The 18,522-nt window shown below is 45.2% G+C and overlaps 1 long non-coding RNA gene and 1 pseudogene across 3 annotated transcripts in view; one reads left to right on the top strand and one right to left on the bottom strand.

Moving 5' to 3' along the window:
* LOC110127639 (uncharacterized) overlaps positions 1-1,577 on the top strand; it is a 28,221-nt gene extending 26,644 nt beyond the window's left edge. For all 3 annotated transcript variants that reach the window (XR_002310846.2, XR_002310845.2, XR_011484711.1), the window contains exon 4: positions 183-1,577. This is a non-coding gene — a long non-coding RNA (uncharacterized lncRNA). The remainder of the gene's footprint in view (positions 1-182) is intronic.
* A 4,234-nt stretch (positions 1,578-5,811) lies between these two features.
* On the bottom strand, positions 5,812-18,054 carry LOC110127652 (sperm-associated antigen 1 pseudogene; annotated as a pseudogene).
* Positions 18,055-18,522: the final 468 nt, after the last annotated feature.

Raw genomic sequence — 18,522 nt, 5'->3', positions numbered from 1 at the left:
CCATCCCTTGAGCCCCTCTGGGAAGGCCGTTACTAGGTTATTCTTTCTTCTCCCACAGCTGTTAAAGTGCCAGGAATTGATTTGTGGGTACATCACACTCGTGTTAAGAAGTGGCACCCTGAACAGAACTAAGTGATGTCATTTTATGTCTTTACTTCCTATGCTCTGACTTTACTTTTCAGATGGGCCTGATAATCTATGTGAGCCTGCTTCTGCTGACTCCAAAAGTCCTGAGTCTGCTGTTTGATCCTCAAGACAATTCCTTCCTGTCCTGGGCTCACTCCTAGGCCACATTCCACAATTGGTCTAACTGCTGGGTCTGTGGAGCACTCCCTCCCCTCTTCATCAGTGGAAGGCTTCCCGTGGTGACAATCTCCACTTCAAGGAAAAGACTTTCTCCAAGTCTCTGAATACCTTCAACAACAGCAACCATATGTGATGCCTCTTCTTAATCTGATGACATCTAATAATCCTAATATGGACTGGTGCAACACTTTGTACCTTAACTGTGGACATAATGTGACTTTTAACTTTGCTGATTGTTCTGTTCTTGCTGTTTGCTCCCTGCATCTGTAACTGTGTAGCTGGATTTGTTTCTAGGTGCATGAAGGCTTTTAAGTTACAAATGGTTGCTCAAACTCCTGCCACTCCTCCAACTACTACTTGGGGCCCCTGGATCAGAGACCCTCAATATGAGGGTTAGGAGAATATGTTGCCTCACCAATTTAGAGATGATGCCCCTTTCCTTAGGCAACATAATTCTCCTAAAAGAAAAGGGGGGAACGAGAGGGTAACAGATAGGAAGGCCTAGGGGTCTCCAAATGGAGTGAATAAACTACAAGTGTCAGATTTTTGGCTTCCCTGATAGCTCAGTTAGTAAAGAATCCACCTGCAATGCGAGACCCGGTTCAATTTCCTGGGTTGGGAAGATCCCCTGGAGAAGGGAAACGCTACCCACTCCAGTATTCTGGCTTGGAGAATTCCATGGACTGTAGTCCATGGAGTCACAAAGAATCGGACACGACTGAGCGACTTTAAATGTAAATGTAAAATGCAAATTTAAAAAGAGGTTTCTGTAAAATTCTGTGTTGCCCTGGTTCCGCCTGAACTTAACTTTTCTCAAACCTTGAGCTAACCAATGCATTTTTCTTATGGAAATGTTTTTCTTAAGCTATGTTAATGAACTATGTATTTACCCTAGACTCTGTCTTCAAGTCAGTTCTGCCTAAGACTCAGAACTGACTTGACAAACCAGTGTGTTTTATGCATGCAAATGTTCTCTTAAGCTACGTTAATGAGACTATGTTTTTGCTTGGATCCTGTCTTTCTTCAGGATTCATGTTGATCGTTTTTGGCCAGGACAACTCACCTTGTGCCAGTGTTATATGTGGGTGAGGGGCCTGGTGCCAGTCTCTGAGTTTTGAGACATTGCCTTCCTCTAATCAGCAGCCAGCTAGTAGCTGTGTATCACCTGGCTAAAGACTAGCAGGGGGCACTCTTTCTGTCCCTTTCTGATGTCTGTGTCAGAAGCTTTCTCTATCTCTTTTGTACTTTAATAAAACTGTATTACACAAAAACTCTGAGCGATCAAGCCTTGTCACTGGCCCAGGATTGAATTCCTCTCTGGAGGCCAAGAATCCCGGCATTGTTCACAGCTCAGCAACAACCTTTCATCTACCTTTGGGCTATTATGAGTAATGTTGCTAGGAATAGTTGTGTGCCAGTTGTTTGAACAGCTGTTTTCAGTTATTGACATGTGTATCCAAGAGCAGAGAAGTAAACAGTTGGTGAAATAAACAGTAACTGTATTTTTATCTTTCTGAGGAAATACCAAACTATTATGCATATAGTCTGCTATTTTCCATATCCACAAGCAAAGCGTATGGTTTCTGATTTTCTACATTGCTGTTAATATTTGATCTTGATTCTAATTGTTTAGTGAATGTGAACAGATATTGCATTGTGACTTTAATCTGTATTTCCATCATTACAGAAAGGGAATATACCCAAGACGATTTTTAACTCAAACCTCAGCATCATGCTTAGTAGCCATGGCTTTTGCATTACCAAAAACTACTAACAGTTACCCTATATATTAAAAAAAAAAAATTAATCCCCAAGATCACTCATCCAAATTCATTAGGATAACACAAACAATTCTACCATGTTAATAAATCCAAACCTACTACAAATTTATGAAAAATTTTGAAAAAAACTTATAAAACTAACAATATAATGAATGTCATCAATATTCTTACTTGGAATTGAAACATGGCAATGAAAGGAAAAATCATCATTGTGTTTTGACTGTAAGAACAGTAATGATGAACATTTGAAAATTCAAGATGTTAATCATAATTGTTAACAGTGCATTTATTGATCTACCGTCCCTATCAAATATCATTATGAAATTCCCATTGTTTGCCTTGTATTTGTTTACTTTTGCAAATGAAATCACAACAGATTTATTTCTAGCAATACATTGTACATGAAGGACAAGTCATGTGTACCAATATGTAAACAATCTATGGATTATTTGTTACTTACATGGAAATGGAGGTTCCATGTTCTTTGTTTCTTTATTCATGTAGCAAGAAGCCTGTGTGTGGATTTTACACTCTATTAGAATTATGAACATTAGAACCAGCTTACTGTTTCTTTAATAGCTGTAGTGTTTATGTGTTACCTGTTGCAATGAGTCTAAATGTCCCTTTGAGGAGAAACAGGTTTGTCAAGTTTTGTTTTAGCCATTTTTCCCATTGGCACTAAGTTATTCAAAAGGATCACAGGAGGATTCTGTTCTTCATTGGATTCTTTGCCTTCCATTTTATCTTCCCTTTTTTTTTTTTAATTGCAGTTTTAGCAGTCGATTAACTACTAATCTTTCATGAAACAGAGTCTAGTAATCCAACAGGGATCTCATCCAGTTCTAGCAAAATCTCATTTCATCCAAACTACAAAGTTGAGGATTCCTTGGTTGCTTTGTTCTTATTATTAGTCTTAATAATTCTAATAGTATTCTCATCTGACCCTCTAGGAGACCCAGAAAATTATATGCTAGCTAACTCCTTCAACACTCCCCCTTCACATCAAACTGAGATAATACTTGTAATTTGCATATGCTGTTCTGTGATCTATCCACACTAAATGGGTGTATTATCCCTAATGTTCCCAACTGTCATTTTGGCAATTGTCCCAGTAGTTTGTATATCAGAACAATAAGGTGTAACATTGATACCTCTTAGCTAATCTTTTTTTTTTTTTGATTCCCAGTAGTGGACCTATTAACACACATGAATTGGAAGAGATTCCATTGATCACTGATATATTTTCATTGGAGATCTAGCATCCGTTCTATATTTTTTTTGTAATCTTTGTAGTTATAGCACTAAGAAGCATTGTTAAAAGTAACCTGCTAAAGTGTAAGAGACTTTGTCAGAAATGGAGAGTAAAATATCCCCTTAAGACTCAGGGAAGGTGCTCTAGCTCTCCCATCAGCACGGAAAGTTGAAATTCAGCTTAAACTATTTCCCGAACAATTTGCTTACAGGACATAAACACTGTCATTAAGTGGCACACAAGCATTCAAAATTGATGTCATAAAAGCAAATAGTACTGTTTGCTTGGAGAATTATATGCCCTTCTACATATATAAGTATCAGTTCAGTTCAGTTCAGTCACTCAGTCGTGTCCGACTCTTTGCAACCCCCATGAATCACAGCACGCCAGGCCTCCCTGTCCATCACCAACTCCCGGAGTTTACTCAAACTCATGTCCATCGAGTCGGTGATGCCATCCAACCATCTCATCCTCTTATCGTACCCTTCTCCTCCTGCCCCCAATCCCTCCCAGCATCAGGGTCTTTTCCAATGAGTCAACTCTTTGCATGAGGTGGCCAAAGTATTGGAGTTTCAGCTTCAGCATCAGTCCCTCCAATGAACACACAGGACTGATCCCCTTTAGGATGGACTGGTTGGATCTCCTTGCAGTCCAAGGGACTCTCAAGAGTCTTCCCAACACCACAGTTCAAATGCATCAATTCTTTGGCGCTCAGCTTTCTTCACAGTCCAACCCTCACATCCATACATGACCACTGGAAAAACCATAGCCTTGACTAGACGGACCTTTGTCGGCAAAGTAATGTCTCCGCTTTTTAATATGCTATCTAGGTTGGTCATAACTTTCCTTCCAAGGAGTAACCGTCTTTTAATTTCATGGCTGAAGTCACCATCTGCAGTGATTTTGGAGCCCAAAAAAATAAAGTCTGACACTGATTCCACTGTTTCCCCATCTATTTCCCATGAAGTGATGGGACCAGATGCCATGATCTTAGTTTTCTGAATGTTGAGATTTAAGCCAACTTTTTCACTCTCCTCTTTCACTTTCATCGAGAGGCTTTTTAGTTCCTCTTCACTTTCTGCCATAAGAGTGGTGTCATCTACATACCTGAGGTTATTGATATTTCTCCCGGCAATCTTGATTCCCGCTTGTGCTTCTTCCAGCCCAGCGTTTCTCATGATGTACTCTGCATATAAGTTAAATAAGCAGGGTGACAATATACAGCCTTGATGTACTCCTTTTCCTATTTGGAACCAGTCTGTTATCTCCTATTAAATCTCATCCTTTGTTTGCCACCATCACCCTGCCAGACTCCTAAAATAAGGTCAACATATAACTATATATAATAAGATTCTGTTGACTCATCTGACAAATATATTGCCCTTACTTTTCTAACCCAAGTTATTAGAACTACGACCTAGCTTTTTAAATATACTAATCAAGTACTTAGATATGTAAGGCTCATAGAGACAGTACCACCTCACAGCCATCAGAATGGCCATCATTAAAAAGTCTACAAATGCTGGAGCAGTTGTGGATAATAAGGAACCATCCTGGACTGTTGGTAGGAATATAAATTGGTGTAGCCAATATGGAGAACAGCTCGGAGATTCTGTAAAAAGCTAAAAGTATAGTCATATGATCTAGCAGTCTCATGTCTGGTCAGATATCTGGAAAAGACAAAAAATCTAATTTGAGAAGATACGTGCACCCCTACGTTCATAGCAGTAGAATTTATAACAGCCAAGACATGGAGCCAACCTAATAACTGTCCATTGTTGGATGAATGGATAAAGAGGATGCGATATATTTATGTGTTTCCATGCACAGACAACCACATACCAGTGTACTGTTACTGAGCCATAAAGTAGAATGAAGTAATGCCTTTTACAGCCACATATAGATGGACCTAGAGATTATCATACTAAGTGAGGTCAGAGAAATGACATATATCATATGGTATCAGTTATATGTGGAATGAATGTAAGAAAAATGATACTAATGAACTTATTTATGAAACAGAGGTAGACTCACAAAAATAGGAAACAAATGTATGGTTACCAAAGGGAAAAGGTAGAAGGGATTGATTAGGAGTTTGGGATTCTTTTTTTTTAGAGACCTGAATGTTTTATTATAAGAAATACCTTTACTTTGACCCAAGTGACAAGTGAGCTCTCAATATAAAGAGTTCTTCATTTTCCCTTTTGCACTAAGGGAATAAATATGATCATGCTTAAAGGAGGAGGGAACAAAAGAGGGAGAAGTAACTTAAAATGTTTGGGGGAAATGTGCAAGTGACAATTCAAATAGAAATGCAGGCTTGGTTGCTTTTATACAGTGGCTGTTCTGTTATTGCTTATATAAACAACACATAAGGGAAACCAGCCTTCAAAAATCTAGTAATAGAATTTTTGGCAATTTCTGTTCTTAATTAGTAGGCAATACTTCCCTATTAGAAAAAATACGTTCCTCTTATAGCTCTAAATAACCAAAATTTATTTAATAATCATTTCCTATTATAGACTTAAATGTTGTGTTTCATCTTAGAGGCCTGTCATCCACAAGTAATATAAAATGGGATTTATATATATCTTAGCAGGAAATAAAGGTGATGTAATAATCACTGTTAATGATTTTCACTTTTAAAAATGAACTATAAAGAAATGACATTTCTACCAAACTTAAGAGGACTGCTTCATAGCCCAAAGAAGTAGAATTTAACTCAAAATTTTAACAAGTCATTAAGAGAAAATGTATAGTATAAGTTAAAATGCATCTTAACAAGTTCCAAATATACTTATTATTAAATATAAAGATGTTAGCTCTGGTACATAAGAAAATATTTACAACTAATAAAAAGGAGATTGTAGAATATACGTGTTCTGTGTATAAAAATAAGTAAAATATTTTATAGTCCAGACCAAGGGATCTTTTCTAAGCCAGGTTTTATCCATGCAACTCTATTACAATACCATCTCACTGGCATTACCGGAACACATACATACATGGAAGAAATCTAACCATTATCTTGATTTAAACATCATAGTGCCTTTTGAGGGCCTGCACATCTTCTAAAGTAAAGTGTTTGTTTGGTGCATCTGAGAGGTCATCAAAGAGCCGCTTCATCTGCTCCTTTTGGTCTTTGCTAATTAGTGTCAACATCATCTTAAACCTTTCTGCTTTGCTCAGATATAAAAGATGCTGATACACCAAGGAGGGATCTTTATCAATAAGATGACTTTTCAGAGACTGGAGGAGGAGGAGGAACGTGTCCCCTTCAAGTTTGTTACTCAACAACACTGGCAAATCTTTGGGTTCAGTGATGGCTAGCAGGTGTGCACAGGCTCCTTGATCTTTCCTCGTACTGATGGCGTTTATGACCTGACCAAATTCGTAGGCACTGTTAGGCCTGGAGATCAGCAGTTTCTCATAGAGTTCTTGTGGCCCATTACTGGTGTCCTCCTTCTCAGAAGCAAGGCCGTCCGTGGGGGCTTCCTTCACGGTCCTCTCAGACTCTTCCTGATGGCCTTCACTCACCTCTTGAATCTCAATTTTCCTTCTCTCCTTTTCTTTGTTGAATGATGCTGTATTGTCCTTAATATTAAGGATTCTGGTTACCTCTTCCAGTTCCATTTTTGCCTCAACAATACTTGGGTCTAGTAGGAGAACTTTATTGAGATCGTTTAAACTTTTCTGATAATTCTGTTTGTATAAATGGCACATTCCTTGTTGTTAATCTTTAAGCATTCACTGTATTTACTAAGAGCATCTTTGTAGTTTTTGTCTTTTACACATTGATTTCCTTCTTCTTTAAGGGTTTTAAATACTTTTTCACCTGGTGTGCCCGGCTGGGGATGGTGGCAGGAATCTCCCACTTGGTCTGGGGGCGTCTCTGCCGCAGGCCGCCAAGCCCGCACTTGTGCGGAGGTGGGCACAGCAGGAATGGGTGGCAGCTTCTCCCGCCAGTTTGGGCCATCCAGAGCGATCAAAATCTTTGTTATCCTGTTAACTGTCATTTGCTATCTGGATTCCACAGTCTATTTGCAACACTGTTTTATAATCCACGTAAGCTTTCTGATACTGCTCTACAGCTTCATAGGCCATTGCACGTCGAAAAAGAGGCTTGATGGAGAATGGATGAAGTTCCAGGGCCCTGTTACAATCCTGAATGCAGCCACTGCAGTTTCCGTCTTTGAGGTAACATGCTGCTCTATTTGAATAGAAGATACTTAGATCGGCTGCACTTCCACTTCCTGCGGGCTCCAGCTGCGCGATCGCCGCCGAGTATTTGAGCGCCGCCTCGGAGAACTGCCCATTCTGAAAGAGCTCGTTGCCCTGGCTCTTCAGGGCGGCGGGGCCCACCGGGGCGGCGGGCGCGGGCGGGGGCGCGTCGGGTCCCGGGGACGCGCCGGCCGCGGGCTCCCCGGCGGCCAGCCCGCCTCCCGGCTGCCCGTTGGCGCCGCCCGCCGGGGCCGGGGCCCGCGGTCGGTCCCGCTTGTCCGCGCCGGCCCCCGGCGCCCGGCCCCGCCGCGGCGTGCCCTTCTCCTGCCGCTTGCCGCCCTCGCTCCTGCGCGTCAGCTTCTTCTGGATGTTGCCCATGGCGCGCGGCTCGGCGGCGCGCCCGGCTCCCGCCGGCTCCGCGGCCTCTGTGGGAGTTTGGGATTCTTAACAGATACATAATACACACGAAAGAAACCACCAGGACCTACTGTGGTGGTGGTTTAGTTGCTAAGTTATGTCCGACTCTTGTGACCCCATGGACTGTAGCCTGCCGGTCTCCTCTTTTCATGGAATTCTCCAGGCAAGAATACTGGAGTGGGTTGTTATTTTCTTCTCTAGGGAATCTTCCCGACCCAGGAATCAAACCCAGGTCTCCTGCATTGCAGGCAGATTCTTTACTGACTGACCTATGAAGGAAGCCCATTGTATAGTGTAGGAAACTATATTAATATCTTGTGATAACATATAATGGAACAGAATCTCAAAAGGAATATATGAAAAAGACATGAAGAAAATAATCGTGCCAACACTAATAGTTATCATAACACTACTTAATATGTATTTGTACATGCCACTAAAATGTTCACATCAGTATATTGTCACTGATCAATTATATATGGTTCCTTATTCTCCACAACTGCTCCAGCATTAGTGTGTAGACTTTTTAATAATGGCCATTCTGACAGCTGTGAGGTGGTAGCGCTAAAATTTATTTTTTATTTTCTTCCTAGTAAATGTCAAAACTATGGACTGTCTGTCTCTATGAGCCTTATGTATTTAGGTACTTGATTAGTATATTTAAAAAGCTAGGTCATACTTATAATAACTTGTGTTAGAAAAGTAAGGGCAATATATTAGTTTTTTTTTTAAAAGAAATCCCTGTGCTACTTTGCATATTTCCTGTATGCATTTGCATACCAACAAGGAGGAAAGGAGGATTTCTTTTTCTCTTAAGCCCTCTGTGGGACTTAGTTTCAGTAGATCTTTTTGATACTGGTCTGTCTGAGCAATATGAGGTGATTCCTTGTTTTTGAAGGTGGTCATGTGGAGTATGTTTCCAAATGCTTTTGGACCATAGACAGTGTGAGTACAATGTACCTCTTGAGACTGGGCCCTGCTTTGAATTCTTTTTCTGATGATTTTCCTAGGGACATTACTTGAAGGGCAGGTGTCATCTACAGACTCTCAGGTCTTTTGAATAGAATTAGGCTTCCCTGATTGCTTAGTTGGTTAAGAATCTGCCTGCTATGCAGGAGACCTGGGTTTGATCCCTGGGTTGGGAAGTTCCCCTGGAGAAGGAAATGGCAACCCACTCCAGTATTCTTGCCTGGAAGACCCAATGGACAGAAGAGCCTGGCAGGCTACAGTCCATGGGGTCACAAAGAGTTGGACACTACTGAACTACTAAACCACCACAGGCCCTTTGAATAGCAAGACTCCTTGAGAACTGGTTTTAAAGTTGTACTACTAGATGTAGCCACAGGGTGGCAGCAGTTCTTCATGCTCAACTGGTCCCTTGGCCAAGCAGAGCCTCAGAAAATCCTGTGTGTGGATCATCAATTAGAGTGAAATACTTTGGTCACCTGGTGCTAAGAACTGACTCATTGGAAAAGACCCTGATGCTGGGAAAGATTGAAGGCGGGAGGAGAAGGGGACAACAGAGGATGAGACTGTTGGATGGCATCACTGACTCGATGGACATGAGTTTGAATAAACTCCCGGAGTTGGTGATGGACAGGGAGGCCTGGCGTGCTGCAGTCCATGGGGTCGCAAAGAGTCAGACACGACAGCAACTGAACTGAACTGAACTGGGCCAGGAGAAACACCAAACACCCAAAGGTTTGGTGTGCCCCCTTACCCTTGATCCACAGGACGTGTCCTAACTCCTCTTCCCTGGGTCGGGAAGATCCCCTGGAGAAGGAAATGGCAACCCACTCCAGTATTCTTGCCTGGGAAACCCCACTGACAGACTAGCCTGTCGGACTACAGTCCATGGGATCACAAAGGGTTGAACATGCTGGAGAACACATGCCCTACGGGAAACACAGACCTGCTTCTGTAACACTTATAACTCAGATCATTAAAAGTCGCAGTATCTGTGAATTCCTCATACCCAGCCTAGTGCATGATAAATGCAGAGAAAATTCTCCTATTTCTTACTCAACCTGGGGGAGCTCACTGAAAGGTTTTGCCGCCCACACCAAGGGGCAGTTCAGATGCTCACCTTTGTGTGTAAATAAAGCTCAGATGAATCCATGTTAAATGTTATATTGTAGTGGTATTAACTTTTATTATTTACTTTGTGGTTCTAGTAACTATTTACTCCAGGAAAAACAAACAATTCTGAATAATGAACATTGGGTTTCTGATTAGCTATATCTTCTGAAATTCAGTTTCTCTGATGGCTCCAAGTGGCTTCTGAAGTGAGTAACTAGTGAGCACACAAAGAACAATTTCAACCCACATCTGAGTAAACAGGCAAAGCTAGTGAGAAGTATAAAGAAAAAAAAAACCAAAACACAGACCATTGCAGGTCCTGGAGATTGGCCAGTCCTCCTCCCATCCCCAGCATCATGTTAAATGGCACAATTCAAAGGTAAGGTTAAGGGTTCCATCTCCTGTCTGTCTGCTTGGAAGCAGGAAATCAATTTCTCCTGTGAAATGTACACTCTGGGAGCTGAGGCCTGAGGGTGGAGGGCCGCAGGCCCAAACATCAAAGTGATTAACCAAGTTAATGCAATGATTTTCAGTACTTGAGTTGGCTATTTCAAATATGTCATCTATCGCCTGCCTGGTATAATGTTGATTGTTCTCAGTTAATGTCTCTATTTGATCACAGTCAACTTCAACAGGTCTACCCGAATGTGAAGTATCACCCAGCGAGAACACTCCAGCATAAAACTTCACAAACCACTTTGGACACATTGAAACAGTGTGGGCTCCAGGGACACCTGGATCCCAAAAAACTGGAAGAGGCAGGAAGGACCCTTGGCTGGAGCCTCTGGAGGGAGTGCGGCACTGGGACACCCTGACCTCAGGCGTCTGGTCTCCAGGACTGAGAGAGGGCAGGCTTCTGTTGTTCAGAGTGTCCGAATGTGGTCGTTTGTCACTGCTGCCCCGGAAAGCTCATGCAGCAGGTGGTCCTGCCCTTATCTAAAGCCTCCCTCCCATTAGGGGCAGCCCCCTGCACCTGTGCTGTCTGCACCAACTGTGAGGTTCATGCTGAGCCCTGGCTCCCCTTCTTGGCAGTGGGATTCTGGAGGGTGAGGGCAGAGACCACCATGTGACCAGCCTCCATACGGGTGTCAAGTCTCTAGTGCACTTGCCTGAGGGGACGGGGTGGGGGTGACTGTCACGGTTTCGTTGGGGGAAGAGACACCCAGACACCCTTGAGGGAGGAGGTGCAGGAAGGGTGGTGAGTGAGTGGCTCAGGGCCCCTCCCCCGGGCAGCCCCACTGCGCTCTGAGGAACCCAGCTTGTGCTGAGCCTGGAGCCTCCCAGCAGGTCGGAGATGAGGCGGCTCTGCAGACCCCGCCCCTTCCTCCAGGTCTAGTAGGGGGACACCCCTTCTTGCCACTCCAGGAGCGGTTCTGGAGCCGACCTGTGAGTGGTTCTGGGGTTTGCAGGCAGAGCCTGTTGCTGTGCCCCACCTCCCCACACGAGAATCCAGAGCAACCTGTCTGCCCTTCAGCCTGAATTCACACACCCCCCCCACCCCCACCCCGCAGTGTTCTCAGGAAAGGATCAGGGGGTACTGTAGCAGCATCTGAAACCCTTAATAGGGGTGTCCTTGTTCTCAACCTTTTAACCTTGTTCGCACCTTTAGCAGGATGTAACAAAAGTCTTTAAGGTAAAGGGTCTAGAGAGAAGAGAGGAAGCTACAAACAAAACCAGATGGAACCAGCTGGGACCACGTGGAGGTGGATCTGGCTTTGAGCAGACCCGGAGTCTCACTGTGTGGTGACTTTAGTGTATTATTGATGTAGCAGATAGATGGGGTCCAGATTAGACGTCTATAACTGGCCTCCTGTTTGCCTTTCATGGGACATGAAGAAGTGGGCTTCAGGCTGGATACTTACAACTGTTAGCATTTCTGAGAGAAGAGAGGTGGGCTTTGTCACGCGAGTGTATGCCCCTCGGTTCTTTGTCCCGTCACAACAGAAATTTGGAGTGACGGACATTAAAGCCCCCTGGCGGGTCACAGCTCTTGGAGGACAGACCGTGTTATAGCTCTTAAACCAGTGTTACAGCTCAGTGTTACAGCTCTGTTTATTTAGATAATAGCAGGAAAATCCATCTTTGAGGCGTGAGGGCACGTTGATCCAAAGACCCGAAGAGACGATCGCCCCACTGCGCGGGGGAGAGGGAGGGAGGGGGCAAAAGGGGGGGGGTTGGCTCCTCCTTTTATGTGTTTCTGTCCCTGGGCCCGTCTTACGTAAATTGGGCCGGCCAGGAGTGTTGGTTTTACCTGAGGTTTTCACTCCGGTCCTCCGGACCTTCCTTTGTTCTACTTTTGCGGGCTTTCCCTTCCAGGCCTTTTAGCCACCGCCATTTTGGACTCTTTTTCCCTATTCTAACTACCTAACAGCTTCAGTCTAGGTATTTACAGTCAGCCTCCTGTTTGACCTCTGAAATGGAAGTAACAACAGAGAGTAAATAGCCAGTGTTCGTCTCTTGTAAACACCTTAAGGTAACAGTCACGGCAAGGACAAAGAGAGGGCAAAAGCCTGTATGAGTAAAGGATTAAGGGACCTCTGCCCCCAGACTTTTGGGACAAGGGAGACACTACACATGCACAGAAAAGCTTCTTGGGTCAGAACTCAAGAGTTAATAGTAAGGCCATAATAAGTCTTGCTCCTCCCAGAACCCTTCACTTCGAGACCCTTCCTGCCTGAGAGGTGAGTGTGCACCCAGGGAAGGGTCCCAGAGTAGGTCAGGTGTGGGAAGAGAAACCAGGTAATCAGCCTGAAGGAAGACAAAGACCTGGAAGAACTGCTCTGTATGAAAGACTTAACCGCCTCTTTGCTGCACTCCCCCTCACTGGGGAGGATGCACACATCTGTTCCCTGCCGTGCTTCTATCTTAACAAAACATTTCTCTATGTGTTCTCCCGCCTGTTGTTATGCTTTGCCTCTAATAATAAATTTTATATCTGCATTTAGTTTCTGCCTCCATGGTAAAAACATTTTTCACTGGGGGCAAAGATCTGAGGAAAAATAGCTTCTAGCCTCTAGCCCTTGCTGGTCTGGTGGCTAGGATTCCTGGTTCGCACCCAGTCTCCATTCCTGGGCAGGGAATTAAGATCTCACTTCAGGTCACTGCTCACTGCTAACTTGATACACCAACCGTTGGCCATGACTGAACATGAAGAACCAAAAAAAGGTAAAAAGGAGGTGGCACCCCACTGACTCCGAAAGCCCCGCCCTTCCCCTAAACTGACCTGCCTCCCCAGGTAGAAGGTATGAATAAGACAGCAATATACTCATACCATTGAAACACAGACCTTGTCCACCTAGCATGTAAATAAGGTAGATTTGCCAGGGCTTGTTGTAGGTTAGGCTTTATGCTGCCATGGGCAAAAGGGAATCCCAGTGTGCAGCAGCCTACCCAGCCAATTGGTAACCAAGGCCAAAGTTTAGGCCCACAAAGCCACTGGGTTCACCCAGCAGTTGGAGGTGTTGTGGAAGTCTGCGTAGGAATGTGCCCATGAGATGAAAACATTGTCCTGAGTTGAAACGGAAGTTAAATTCAAAATCACGTTGATGAGGCCAAGCAGCAGGAGTTGATTGTGTGGCTTCATCCTGAAGGGGCTCATCCAGGATCTTCTTTTCCTTCTTCTTCCTGAGGATGATCTTAGTCTCTCGGGTATCAGTGGGGTCCCTCCGTGCAGCCCGCTGGCGTCCTCCAGGTCTGCGTGGTATGCTCTCTTCACCCTCATGTGGTGGATCCAGGGAGTGACACCTGCAACTTTAACTGCGTAGGGCTGGTTAGAACAACAGTATATGGACCCTTCCAATGTGGGGCCAAGGAGTCGTGTTTCCAGTCCTTGACCACATCTGATGCCCGGGTAGAGATTTGTGAATCTGCTCCCCAAGGGGGAATGGCACCCTTTTTGTACAAACTGAGTTCCCTGATTTATCACCTGACCCGGCTGTTCCATCTGCTGTGAAATCTCAGCCCCTTGACACCTGTTCTATTATGGAAGGGGGCCTCCCCAACACAATTTCCTATGGGGACGAGCCATGGGACTGTGAGGTCATCCTGAGTCTGAGCAGAGCCATCAGAAACAAGTCCACCCAGGAACAGTCAGTCTCTATGATCCACATAAAGAAGAGTCTCTTTACGTGTCCAGTTGGTCCATTCCACCACCCCAGAACTCTGGGGCCTATATGCAGTGTGTAGTTTCCATTTGATGTTTAAAGTTCTGCTTACTTGTTGTACTAAATCAGCTATGAAAGCCAGTCCATTTGTTATAATCCTGTAGAATTTCCTTTTTTATCATCAGTCAATTTTTGTGCCATTAATAGTTTTCCCTTTCCCTTCTGGATACAGAACCTTGTCCAAGTAGGAGGGTCTCAAGCTAACCCTAGCCATGAGTCAATAGATGGATATTGATCCAGGTGTCCTGGCTCTCCTGTGACTACTGTGTAGACTGCTTCTACTGTTTTTAAGTTCACGGTGTTCTCTGGTGGCCATCCTGCTCCCATAGGGGTCCATTCGACCTCACAGAGTATGTGGAGGCAGTTAGGCTTCATCTTCACCCCATAGTCTCCTCCTAATCCCTTCTTTAAATTTTTCACTCCAATACAGTTGCCTTAGATTCACTTCCTCCCATCTTGCTTACCTTCTCAGACCTTCTTCTACTTTTCCTTTTTGTTCTGTCTACGAAGTTCTCAGTACCCTATGTACTTCTGATATTTCCACTCAGTGACACTTAAATTGCCATTCTGCCTCCTTCCTAATTGTGGTGAGAAGAGCCTTACCTGCCAGATCCCAGAGGGAGAAGGGGGATCGGCGTGTCTTCACCTGCCAGTCAGCACAGCTGAACCAGAACATCACATGGTCCAAGACTGTTTCTCCCTTAAAGTCCATTCTGCCCTGGTGGGCTTGATCAGGTGCGGATGAAAACACAGAGGGGTTAAATATCCCATGTCCCAGGCCATCTCTGGAAAAGCCAATTTGTACTCACTTCTGTATCCCCCTCCTTCTAGCCTAACAATTCCGAGGGGGTCAAGAATTTCACAGCAGACAGGACACCTCCTGGGGGAGGGCAGAATACGAGCATACAAGGACCAGTTTCCTATCCTAAAAATCCCCTGGCGATCGCTTGGTAATAATTTTCCCCGAGACGGCATGGACACACCTCCTAAATGACCTTCACAAATTTCCTTCCTGAACCCTAGCATGCTCTTCGACCTGTGTACCAAGCAATTGCTGCCTGCTTATTCCAGGCTCCTGTGGGTCCCTGCTCCTTCTAGTCCCTCCCAGGGGGGTGATCAGGCCCCCTCTTCCACCCTGCTGGGTGGGTTCCTCCTCACCTGAGCACTCAGTTCCCCTGCTGCCGTCCACTACCTGCTGACATGAAAGGTCCGGGTGTTGAGAAGCAGAATCCTTCCAGAGGGGCGGGGCGCCTTCCCCGCTCTAGGAGACTCAAGCTACAAAGCCTCGGGGTGGCCTCAAATGAGACCTGTTTCCTCAAAGTGAGGAGTTTCCTGGCCAGTGCACCAAATGTTATAGCCATGCTTTCCGGGAAACAAACTCACTCAGGACAATGCAGATAGTGGAGTGCAGTTTATTACACCAGTGGGCCCAAGACAGAGTCTCCTCTTAGCCAAGGGCCCTGATCAGCATTAGTGAAAATCTTTTATACCCCATGTGTACATGTCCAAACCCACCAGCCCAAATCCCTTGAGGCTTACAAAGGAAGGGTAAATACAATCACAGTAACCCCAACATTCACGTATTATGTGTTCAAACAGTTAATAATCAATAAGCCCGCGGTTACATTCCAACCAGTTAATAACCGATAAGCCTGTGGTTACATACATAGATACTGTCCGGAGGCAGGGGTGATTAGTGTCTGTTTTCTCTTAGGCAATGAGTAACCTGGACGTGATCTTCAAGATTCCCCTGCCCAGAGGGGGTCTTATCCTTCCATTGAGTCCAGGCCCTATGAATTCCTTCTTCACATTGTCTGATCCAATGCTGGTAGGAATTCCAAACCTGGGGACTATCTCCCTCCCTAAGCAGGCACCGGGCTACTTCTGATGCTCTTTCAGTCAGGGTAGGAAAAGCTTCTACCCATCCCAAGAAGTGCATCCCATGACCAGCAGGTAATGTCAGTGAGGTTTCATTTCAGTGAAGTCCACTTCCAGGTGTTCAAAGGGCAGCGTGCCTTTTAGCTGAATCTGCGGAGGTTTCTGTCTGTGCCGAGAGGCAGCACTGACCTGTGAGCAGGCAGTGCAGTTCTGAGATTCTGTCCTGCCGGGGTCCAGCCTCTGCAGGATCCAGGGGATACCCTCAGGATGAACAGCGTTGGCGAGAGAAAACACGTGAGACCAGCCTTGATGGGGCCAAGTCTCAGGATGAACGGCGTCAGCGAGAGAGAGAGAGAGAAAGAGAGAGAGAGAGAGAGAGAGAGAGAGAGAGAGAGAGAGAGAGAGAGAGAGAGAGAGAGACCAGACTGGGGGTGTGCAGCAGAGTCTGGCAAATCTTTATTTTTTACCGTAGCTTTTATATTCTAAGTTAGTACATTTTTAAGGGGAAGATAGTTTAATATTACATCAGCTTATCCTTCATGAAACCAGGGTGTTTTCTGCATACTTCTTTGTGAGAGTCTTGTACATTATCTTCTGGCCATGGGGCCTATTGACATTTTATGACCTAGGTGAATGCAAAGCTGTTTTCTGTAATCTATTCTTTAATGAACACAAAGGTCAGTCCTTTTGCAGAAGTTATCAGTTAAATTTATCTAAAAGGTTTACCACACAAAGACTCTGCAGCTCCGGTGAGGCAGCCCCTGTTTAGCATTCCTGGTTAAAATGAACAATTCTAAACTCTTATTTTTCTAAATCTTTAACTATAATATTTTTGTGTTCTCTAATAGGGCTTCCTCACCCCCCAAAGGGCTCTGTGCCTATTAGGGCCTTTTGTGTGATCAGGTTCTTTATGCTGTTTAAGGTGTTGTGAGCAGTCATGTGCATTAGTATGCATTTGTCAATCAGGCTAGAATGCCAGCAAAGGGGTCTAAATTGAAACACTCCTTTCATCCTGGATAATCTTATAGGATACCACCGTCGGGAGGACATATTGATTAAAGTTCTAAGTTGATTCTGTTTGGAGAGAGATTGGGGAAGGCCTTCTACCTGTGTCACAGAAATTGGGGAGTGGTCTAATACAGCAAGCATCAGAAGGACAGAGATCATCTTTAAAGTGAGTGCCGGGGCAGCTTTTCGAAATCCCTGAAGTCCTGATCTGCCTTGCTTGTCAGGTCTTCTCCTCATGATGTTTTCATGGGTGGGATCTCGTGTGCTGGCTCCCGGCACTGTCCTGCATAGGGAAGAGAGGCGGGGAACCAAGAAATATTTTTGAATTAGCTCTTCCAGTTTATTGTGGCCTAGGTGGGTCGCTTGGTGTGTTTGGCTTACAGAATGGGCGCCAGCTCCTCTGGTACCAATAATTTGCCACTTGGCAATTCTCACCATACCTTTTCAGTCTTGATGGCCCCTTTCACTTTGGCTAGTTGGTTTTGGGTTTCAGTGTATTTTGGAGACTCCAGCGTTAGCTCAGGCAGCTCCGCCAATATGAGAGCTTTAGTAGGGGCCTCGCTTGTCACCCCCAAGCCCTTGGTTGCTTGTTTAGTGGTCTCATCTGCCAGTCTGATCCATGAGCCCGGGGGGCATCCTCCTTTTGATGTCCTCAGCAGTCCTGTATGACTGCAACCTTTGTGGTTCCCAGGCAGCATCTAATAGGGTCTTAATTTCTTCCTTATTTTTAGTGTCTTTCCCACTAGCTGTCAAAGGCCTCTCTCCTGCACAGAGCCCCGCGTGCATGCAGTGCGGCACAGGCCCACCTGGGGTCTGCGTCAGTGTTTGTCTTCTTACCTTCTGACCTCCGGAGGGCCCGGGTTACAGCATGCAGCTCAGCCTGTTGAGCGGACCAGTGTGATGGCGGAGAACTAGCCCCAACGATGTCTTCTTCCGTGACTCTGCACATCCCGACAGTCGTTGTCCTCGTTTCACCAGGCTGGTGCCGTTGGGGTACAGGACCCAACCTGGGTCCGGGACTGGCTGGTCTCAAGTCAGGTCTGCTGGCATAAACTTCTTCTAGGCTTTCCTTGCAATCATGTGAGGGCCCACCTTCTCCCACAGGAAGGAGAGTGGCCAGATTCAGGGCCCGACAAGGCTCAATAGTAACATGGGGGTTCTCACATAACAGTCCCTGGTACTGAGTAATCCGGGATGTCGACAGCCATTTATGGGGGTCCCCTCGCAGGAGGGTGTTGACCTCATGCGGGACTTTTACGATCAAATCTTGGCCCAAAGTCAGCTTGGTTGCCTCCCGGACCAGTAAGGCAACTGCAGCAACTGCCCATAAGCATCCTGGCCGCCCGGGGGCAACGCTGTCCAGCCATTTCGAGAGAAGCCACGGGTCTGTCCCAGGTCCCCATAGTCTGGGACAACA

Source organism: Odocoileus virginianus, chromosome 30 (assembly GCF_023699985.2).
Source record: "Odocoileus virginianus isolate 20LAN1187 ecotype Illinois chromosome 30, Ovbor_1.2, whole genome shotgun sequence".
NCBI classification, from domain to species: domain Eukaryota; kingdom Metazoa; phylum Chordata; class Mammalia; order Artiodactyla; family Cervidae; genus Odocoileus; species Odocoileus virginianus.
This window is presented reverse-complemented; position numbering and strand designations above follow the sequence as displayed.